The sequence below is a fragment of the Adiantum capillus-veneris genome, chromosome 12, assembly GCF_014529385.1.
Source record: "Adiantum capillus-veneris isolate H3 chromosome 12, ASM1452938v2, whole genome shotgun sequence".
Classification (NCBI taxonomy): domain Eukaryota; kingdom Viridiplantae; phylum Streptophyta; class Polypodiopsida; order Polypodiales; family Pteridaceae; genus Adiantum; species Adiantum capillus-veneris.
In genome coordinates, this window is record NC_140942.1 from 129,709,857 (window position 1) to 129,718,747 (window position 8,891).

The following is an 8,891-nucleotide window of genomic DNA, read 5'->3' on the forward strand; positions in this document are numbered from 1 at the left end:
AGATGTTGTCCAAGATTATTAGCAACAAACAAAATATCAAGGCGAGTATTCATACCAACAAATTGAAGACATCCAATCAAGTTAGCATAAGGTTGATTTATGACAAGTTGACCGCCACTGTCAGAAGTGTTCTTCGTAGAACTCGCAAGACAAGGTGTGTTGGCCGAATGTGTAGATTCCATACCAAATTTTTGAATAGTATTTGCAATAAACTTTGACTGTCAAAGAAATAAAATACCTTTTGTGCGGTTCCTTTGATGCCAAGACACGAGTGAATCTCTCCAAGATCCGCCATATCAAATGCAGAAGACAATAACTTTTCATTTGCTGAAGAAATCCCAAATCATTGGAAACAAGGATGGTATCATCCACATAAAGAACAAGAATCACAAAATTGCTACCTTAGTGCTTTATGTATAAGTTGGGGTTTGAAGAGCAAGAGATGAATTCTTTAGAGGTGAAAAAAAGATCAAATTTTGTATACCAGGCCCGTGAAGCTTGCTTGAGACCATATAGTGCCTTATGGAGTTGAGCAAAAAGATCTCCTGAAATAACAAACCCTTCTTGCTGTCCCATATAAATTTTCTCTTCCAAATCACCATTCAGAAAATCAGTTCGCACATCCATTTGATGAGCTTCTAAATCATATTGAACAGCAAATGCCAATAAAACTCGAACAGTTGTAATGCAAACAACTGGTGAAAAGGTCTCTTGATAATCAACACTAGCAACTTGGGAGTAACCTTTTGCAACTAAACATGCCCTGAACTTGTCAAAAGATCCATCTACTTTTACCTTTGTCTTATAGACCCACTTACACTTAATAGATGTATGACCAGGAGGTAGTTCAGTTAGTATCCATGTACCTTTAGAGATAAGAGAATCGTACTACTCTGCTTCCATAGCTTCTTGCCATTGATCCTTTTGTGGTGAAGAGATAACTTCATTATAAGTAACAGGATCTTCAAAATTGCATTATCAACAATATCATTATCATAAACATGACATGAACCATGCTCAAAATCAATAGGTGTTGACTGGATATTATATGTTGAGTCTGAATATTGGTTGGTCTGAAATTTGTATGCTACTCTGAATATTGTTAACTCTGAATATTACTGACTATGAATATTGCCGAGTTTGATATTTGGTCAATCAAATATTTTCTAACTTTGATTATTACTGAGTCTGATATTTGGTCATGCTGGTCGGATTATGTCATGCTGGTTGGAATTAGCATCAATCGGATTTTGCTGACTCTGATATTTTATGCCAAGAAAATTTTTGGGTTGGACAGTTATCACCATCAGTTAGCACATGTATTGGGAGTAGTTCTGAGTAGGGGAATGCGAGAGAAGCTTTAGCCATGGTGTTCTTTGCTCTATCTGATCTTTCTCTTTGTTCTGTTTGTTGCTGACTCTAAAGTTATTTGACTGTGTCTTTTGCTGAGTTTGATTACAGAGTGAGTGTTTATTCTCTGTTTGAGAGCATGTGTGAGAGAGAGATTCTTGTGTTGTTTGAACCCCAACACATTTGGCAATCCTGCTATGTTTACAACTTTGTTAGGGTTTGGTTGGAATTCTCTCAGTGTCAGCATTGTTGCGGGCATCTTTGTTTCATTAACTGATGATGTATGTTAGAGAGACCAACTCTGATTTTCCATTTTTCCCGCTGGGCCATTGAAGGTTTTTCCAACACATTTGGTGAACCTACTGAAATTGTTTGTATGTTGTGTCTGACATTTTTTTCTTGTTGATTACCTACTGTAATGGTATGTTTGCTGGGTCTGATTACCTTCTGTCATTAGAAAAAGTTTGGACTAAAAAATGGGCCTTGTAAGAATTGTTTGATGTGGCATAGCTTTCAAAAAGTGGGGATCGGTAAATTTTTTGCAAATAAGATCCAAACTTGTCGGAGGTTGGATATTTAGAATCTACTCTTCAAATGTTATCTATTGATATATAGCATGCATGTATCGGACATTGCCTTCATGTAGATATAGAAAAAGGTGATTTTAGATTACCGTAACAGTAACAAAACCTGGCTGATTGAAAAAAAATGGCATAACTTTCATAGAATTCATCCAAACTTTTCGGACCTTGGCTCTTTAGAATCCATTTTTCAAGAAATTTCCAATGATAGGTCATATCATGGGGTTCTAAGCAATATTTAGAGGGGTCTACCGGGTTGCTTTCTTTTGTACAACTTTGATGATGTGGCACTCTTAAAAGGCCCAAAAATGAGTTCAAAATTTTCCTAATGGTTAGCATTCGAGGTTGGTGTTTGTGTTACATGAGAATAATGATGCTATGAAAGAACCTATCCCGAAGGAGAAATTGTTAGAATGAGGAGCGAAAATTCAGGAGCAGCAAATCATGTTTGACTAGAAGCATTACAGCAGATTTAAAATTCAGATTTTGCTGCTATAAGTGATGTAGATTCAAGTTGCATAGATTCATCAAGGTGTTGCAGGTTCAGGTTGCACACATTCAACAAGGTGCTGTAGATTCAGGCTGCACAAATTCAGACTGTGCAAAATGGAAAAAATTTGGATGATTTTGCAGAGACAAAAGAACAATTTCTTGAAATCAGACAGAGAAATTTGATGCTGAATTTGATGTCAATAATTAGATCTGCTAAAGCAAATAAACTCAAGAATGGTATCTTTTACTGAATCTTTCCAAACATATAAATACATCACTAAACTAAAATATCCCAATCAATTTAAGCAACCAATTAAATGGACTATGTGGATCTTGGTACAACATCCGTGGCTCTTCGTATAGTGAATTTAATGGGTCTCAGATTGGTGTGGTGCACCAATCTTGAGGGCTAAACATGATTGTTGTATTTTAATGAAGTGAATGTTATGGGGGGTAAAAGGAAGAAAAAGAAATGTGAGGTTTGCATCAGTAAGAAGCATGAGGAGGTGGATGATTGTCCATGTGTAGTTGATGAGTGATCAAAGAGAGATGCTTGTAGGAAGTGGTGCATGGTGAATTTGTGCACAAAACTTCATAACATTAGCCGCAAATTGCAAACGGTAACTTCCTATAACAAAATGGAAAGAGCCTTAGAGATGCTAGATGATTTTGAAGACGACCTGCAGAATGCATATGAATGGCTAGATGATCATAAAGGGGACAGGCAAAAATCATGTTCTAGAAGAAAGAAGGTTTTCAAGTTGCAAAAAGCATGTGAGAAGCTGAGGGATGCATATGAGAATGAGTTTGAAGGGGATCGAGTGATGATGATGATGGGTGGAGGATGGGTCATGTAATCCACCAAGTAGGGATACCAAAGATGGAGGAGAAGGAGGTGTAAAAGGAGGTTGGCCAAAAGAGCTTAGAAGAGCCCCTAGATACCCCTAACCTACCACTAGATTATACCCATGGAGTGGAAGAAGAGATCCATTGCTTAAACTTATGTTGTTTGCATATAGAAAATGTTTCTATCCTATTTGTGGGGAGAAGCATGTCATACATAACCATGATGTTGTTCATGTTATTCAAAGCCCACTTGAAGAGGTGGATAGTGAGATGAATGCTCTAGTGGAATTGCTGGAAAGAAGATTTCCTAAAATCAAATTTGATGAGGAGGAATTTCCAAAAACCATATCAGTTCAGGAGGAGTCTCCACCAAAAATAACCCTATGGGTGAAAATGCTATAAAAAGGTGTTGAAGGAACATTGAAGTAGTTTACAGATGCTAATTCTATTGATCGGCGAATTCAGACAAAAACTCAGACCACTAAGCCAGATGTTTCGGATGATCAAGCGAATCAAAATTTTGGTTTTGAATGTTTTGAAGGACATATTTTGATTTCACAGGTTGATCTCAAGCAAGGATATGTTAGTTGCAAAGAATTGGAAGAATCAGATTGATTGTTGTTCCAATCTAAATAGGGATGAATCAGTAAAAGGTCTTACATATCAGATTGAGCATGAGGAATGTCAAGAGCAAGTCTTTAAGGAGTATAAAACATGTTTAACAGGTTTAGCAGGTTTTGTGGAGCATGCAATGATCTTTGAAATGCAAAATGATGAAATATCAATGGATGTGCATTCTGAAATTGATGTGGGACAAGTTGTTCTCAATCCAAACATACTTTTATTGGAGGATGTTTGTTTTAAAGCTGATAATGTTGTAGAAGTGGATTCTTACAGAGTGGATTGTCAGATTTGGATGGCAAAATATCAGAATTCAGATTTTCATGTGTTCTAGATTATGGAGTTGTTAATTTTTGGAAGAGGAATGTGCTACAAAGTGCATAATGATCAAAATTTATTGTTTGTGGATCCGATTTCAACTCAACAGGTTCAGAGGATCTGTGTGGATTATAAGAAGCTTATACCTAAAGAATAGATCAGCATACATCTTACAACATTGAGAGGAGTGTGATTCTTCTATTCAGCAATGCCTTCTGTTGAGGTGAATACGGAATATTGTGTTCATGATGAATTTCATTGTCTCAACATAGTAACTCACAAACTCTCGAGAAACATATTCGCCTCCATTGTCACTATGAAGCTTCTTGAGGTGACGACCAGTTTGAAGTTTCACAGCCTTGTGAAATTGTTGAAAACAGATAAGGCCTCAAATTTTTGTCTAAGTAAAAATACAATTGTAACCGTGATAAATCATCAATGAACGTAATGAAGTAGCGATATTGTGATCTTGAAGAAGATAGATATCCACATATATTAGTATGAACAAGATCCAATACGTCATGAAAATGAGTTGTATTTGTGAGAGGAAAGTGTTTACGATTATGTTTTCCAAGAGCACAAAACTCAAAAATTCCCATATGGGGATGAGCTTTAAGATCCATGCCGTGAACAAGATCACGATGCTAAAGATCAAGGAGTTTTGAGAAATCAGCATGAACAAAATGGTGATGCCATACTTTGCAATCATGATCACCTAGACCAGTGAAAAAATTTGCTACAACATCATTGTCATTGAGAGAGAGTTCAAACAAATTACCATTTCAAGGAGCAGTGGCTATAGTCTGTCAATATTTTTCAATTCGGCATTTGGTATGATCAGATCCAACAAAGAGACCAAGATCAACAAGTCTAGCAATTGAAAGAAGATTACATTGAAGATTTGTACATGTAATACTCCTTGCAAAATTCAAGTGGAAGAAGATAAGATACTAAGATATAAATCTCCAATACTCTTTACTTGACAAGTCGTATCATTAGCAAGATAACAACACGTTGAACTGGTAGTGGATGATAGTTATGGAGCCACTTAGACTGATATGTCATATTTCTTGTAGCACCAGAATCGAAAATAAAAAGTGATCCATCACGTACATGGCGTATTTTTTCTGGAGCAACTGAACATAGGATGCATCTTGTTTTTGGTACAATATTGTTTGGATGTTCAGTAGCATATGCTCTATTATGATCTGTGTCGAATCGATGCTTATAGCACATATGAGTGGAATGATCAAATCATCCACAATATTCACTAGAAGAAGAAGAATCTTTAGGTAAATGTGGTTGTTTAGTGGTAATATTGTGTTTTTCATCATACTGACGAGCCCAACAATCATGTTTAGTATGGCCATTTCTGTTGCAGTAAGAACATTGCTTATTGGGAAATTTGATACGAGAGAAAATATTACTGCAATGGCCACCTCAACAATTTTCTTGTGGAAATGGATGCGTTGTAGCATAAAAAGCACGTTCCATCTGTTGTGACTTAGTCTCCTCTTGTGAAATCATAGTTGTATCATGACCAGCATTACGTCACTCTTGACGTTGAGAGTATTCAATTAAAGACATGTATGCTTGGTCAAAATTGAGACCATCTTTATTAGAAAGAATTATAACAATGTTATCATAAGAAGAGTCCTTCACTGTGTCAAGAAGAAGTGTAATCAGTTGTTTTTGTGGAGCAGATCACCGACAACAGCAAGTTGATTAATAATGGATTTGAAAGAATCAATATGTCCCGTCATGGCAGTACCAACTTCATATTTGTTATGAGATTGGGCACCCTCCTGCTGCATGTGGTTAACTGCAATTGGGATAGCTGGCTTAATGGTTAATTATGTGCTATCTATTTGAATTTTACTAACAGTGAGTGCATGATGGTCTGTAGATTGGAACTCTGAAAGTTGACGAGGAGGCACCGACAAATAATAATTCTCTCAATCATTTTATCCTATCACAGATTTTTAGAATAAAATACTACGGATCCTTTGTAAATAAGTGTTAGAAGCGGCTAACGGCTACACCAATTATGCACCAAGTTGTGGATATGTTATGGATGTACACGATATTTACTTTTCATTGTATAGGGCTTGGGCTCATTTAGGAGTTTCAAAGTTGTATGAGTCTAGGCTAGAGAGCTCACTTTATCCCATAGTTGAAGGGTTTGAGGCCCAAAACTATAAAAGAGCCCTATGCTTAATGAGAGGTCATTCTTGAGTGGTCCTTTTGAGAACTCTCTCCCTAGAGGAGGTCTTGATGGCCTAGCCTTTAAGCTTAATGCCCATGCTTAGAAGGCTAGTGCTAATCACATGTAATTAGTGTAATCCTCTCTTAATTAATCTAGTCTTCATTATGTTGTCAATCATGTTTCTCTACTTTCCTTCATTGTTTTGAAGTGTTGATCTTCTCTAATCTAACTCTTACTTATGCTAAGCTTCTCCGATTAGTGGAGTCCTTATCTAACTCTCTCGATTAAGCGGAGTGGGTGTACTCGTGATTGAGGGATTAGAGTTGTCCTCTAATGGCGTGCTTGTGCGTGTGTAGGTTTAAGAATCCTTAAGCGGCTAACGGCTACACCAATTATGCACCAAGTTGTTGATATGTTATGGATGTACACAATATTTACTTTTCATTGTATAGGGCTTGGGCTCATTTAGGAGTTCCAAAGTTGTATGAGTCTACGCTAGAGAGCTCACTTTATCCCATAGTTGAAGGGTTTGAGGCCCAAAACTATAAAAGAGCCCTATGCTTAATGAGAGGTCATTCTTGAGTGGTCCTTTTGAGAACTGTCTCCCTAGAGGAGGTCTTGATGGCCTAGCCTTTGAGCTTAATACGCATGCTTAGAAGGCTAGTGCTAATCACATGTAATTAGTGTAATCCTCTCTTAATTAATCTAGTCTTCATTATGTTGTCAATCATGTTTCTCTACTTTCCTTCATTGTTTTGAAGTGTTGATCTTCTCTAATCTAACTCGTACTTATGCTAAGCTTCTCCGATTAGTGGAGTCCTTATCTAACTCTCTCGATTAAGCGGAGTGGGTGTACTCGTGATTGAGGGATTAGAGTTGTCCTCTAATGGTGTGCTTGTGTGTATGTGTAGGTTTAAGAAGCCTTAAGCGGCTAACGGCTACATCAATTATGCACCAAGTTGTGGATATGTTATGGATGTACACAATATTTACTTTTCATTGTATAGGGCTTGGGCTCATTTAGGAGTTCCAAAGTTGTATGAGGCTAGGCTAGAGAGCTCACTTTATCCCATAGTTGAAGGGTTTGAGGCCCAAAACTATAAAAGAGCCCTATGCTTAATGAGAGGTCATTCTTGAGTGGTTCTTTTGAGAACTCTCTCCCTAGAGGAGGTCTTGATGGCCTAGCCTTTGAGCTTAATGTCCATGCTTAGAAGGCTAGTGCCAATCACATGTAATTAGTGTAATCCTCTCTTAATTAATCTAGTCTTAATTATGTTGTCAATCATGTTTCTCTACTTTCCTTCATTGTTTTGAAGTGTTGATCTTCTCTAATCTAACTCTTACTTATGCTAAGATTCTCCGATTAGTGGAGTCCTTATCTAACTCTCTCGATTAAGCGGAGTGGGTGTACTCGTGATTGAAGGATTAGAGTTGTCCTCTAATGGTGTGCTTGTGTGTGTGTGTAGGTTTAAGAAGCCTTAAGCGGCTAACGGCTACACCAATTATGCACCAAGTTGTTGATATGTTATGGATGTACACAATATTTAATTTTCATTGTATAGGGCTTGGGCTCATTTAGGAGTTCCAAAGTTGTATGAGTATAGGCTAGAGAGCTCACTTTATCCCATAGTTGAAGGGTTTGAGGCCCAAAACTATAAAAGAGCCCTATGCTTAATGAGAGGTCATTCTTGAGTGGTCCTTTTGAGAACTCTCTCCCTAGAGGAGGTCTTGATGGCCTAGTCTTTGAGGTTAATGCCCATGCTTAGAAGGCTAGTGCTAATCACATGTAATTAGTGTAATCCTCTCTTAATTAATCTAGTCTTCATTATGTTGTCAATCATGTTTCTCTACTTTCCTTCATTGTTTTGAAGTGTTGATCTTCTCTAATCTAACTCTTACTTATGCTAAGCTTCTCTGATTAGTGAAGTCCTTATCTAACTCTCTCGATTAAGCGGAGTGGGTGTACTAGTGATTGAGGGATTAGAGTTGTCCTCTAATGGTGTGCTTGTGTGTGTGTAGGTTTAAGAATCCTTGAGCTTAATTTGATTATGTGTGACTTGATTTGGACACCATGATGGGCATGGTTGGGGTGGCCGACTTGAATGCGATCTTGTGTGCTTAATCGTCAATGCATGTAATTAGAGTTGTGCTTGAGAGATTCCAAGATTAGTGTGTTTCACTTCGTTGCTTGATGTGTGTAGATGATTGCTTGAATTGATGCTTGATGTGCGATTAGCATTAGTTGACTTGGGATGATTTCTAATCGCATGGGAGGATGCACGCTCTTGAATCCTCTCAATCTTTGCATCCAATGACGCTCTCGCACATTCTTTGTGTGATGCTTCCAAGCCCTAGCCGGGTCATGCTCTCTCTTTCCGGATTGATAGATTTGTGGGAGATTGCCTATGCTATGGCGAGCCTCCAACATTGGCGTCGTTGCCGGGGATGGGTTGCCTACGCTAGTGGAGTTGAGGTTG

General features: G+C 37.7%; 1 pseudogene; it reads left to right on the forward strand.

Moving 5' to 3' along the window:
- The first annotated feature begins 3,061 nt into the window (after positions 1-3,061).
- LOC147446507 (uncharacterized) lies at positions 3,062-4,365 on the forward strand (annotated as a pseudogene).
- Positions 4,366-8,891: the final 4,526 nt, after the last annotated feature.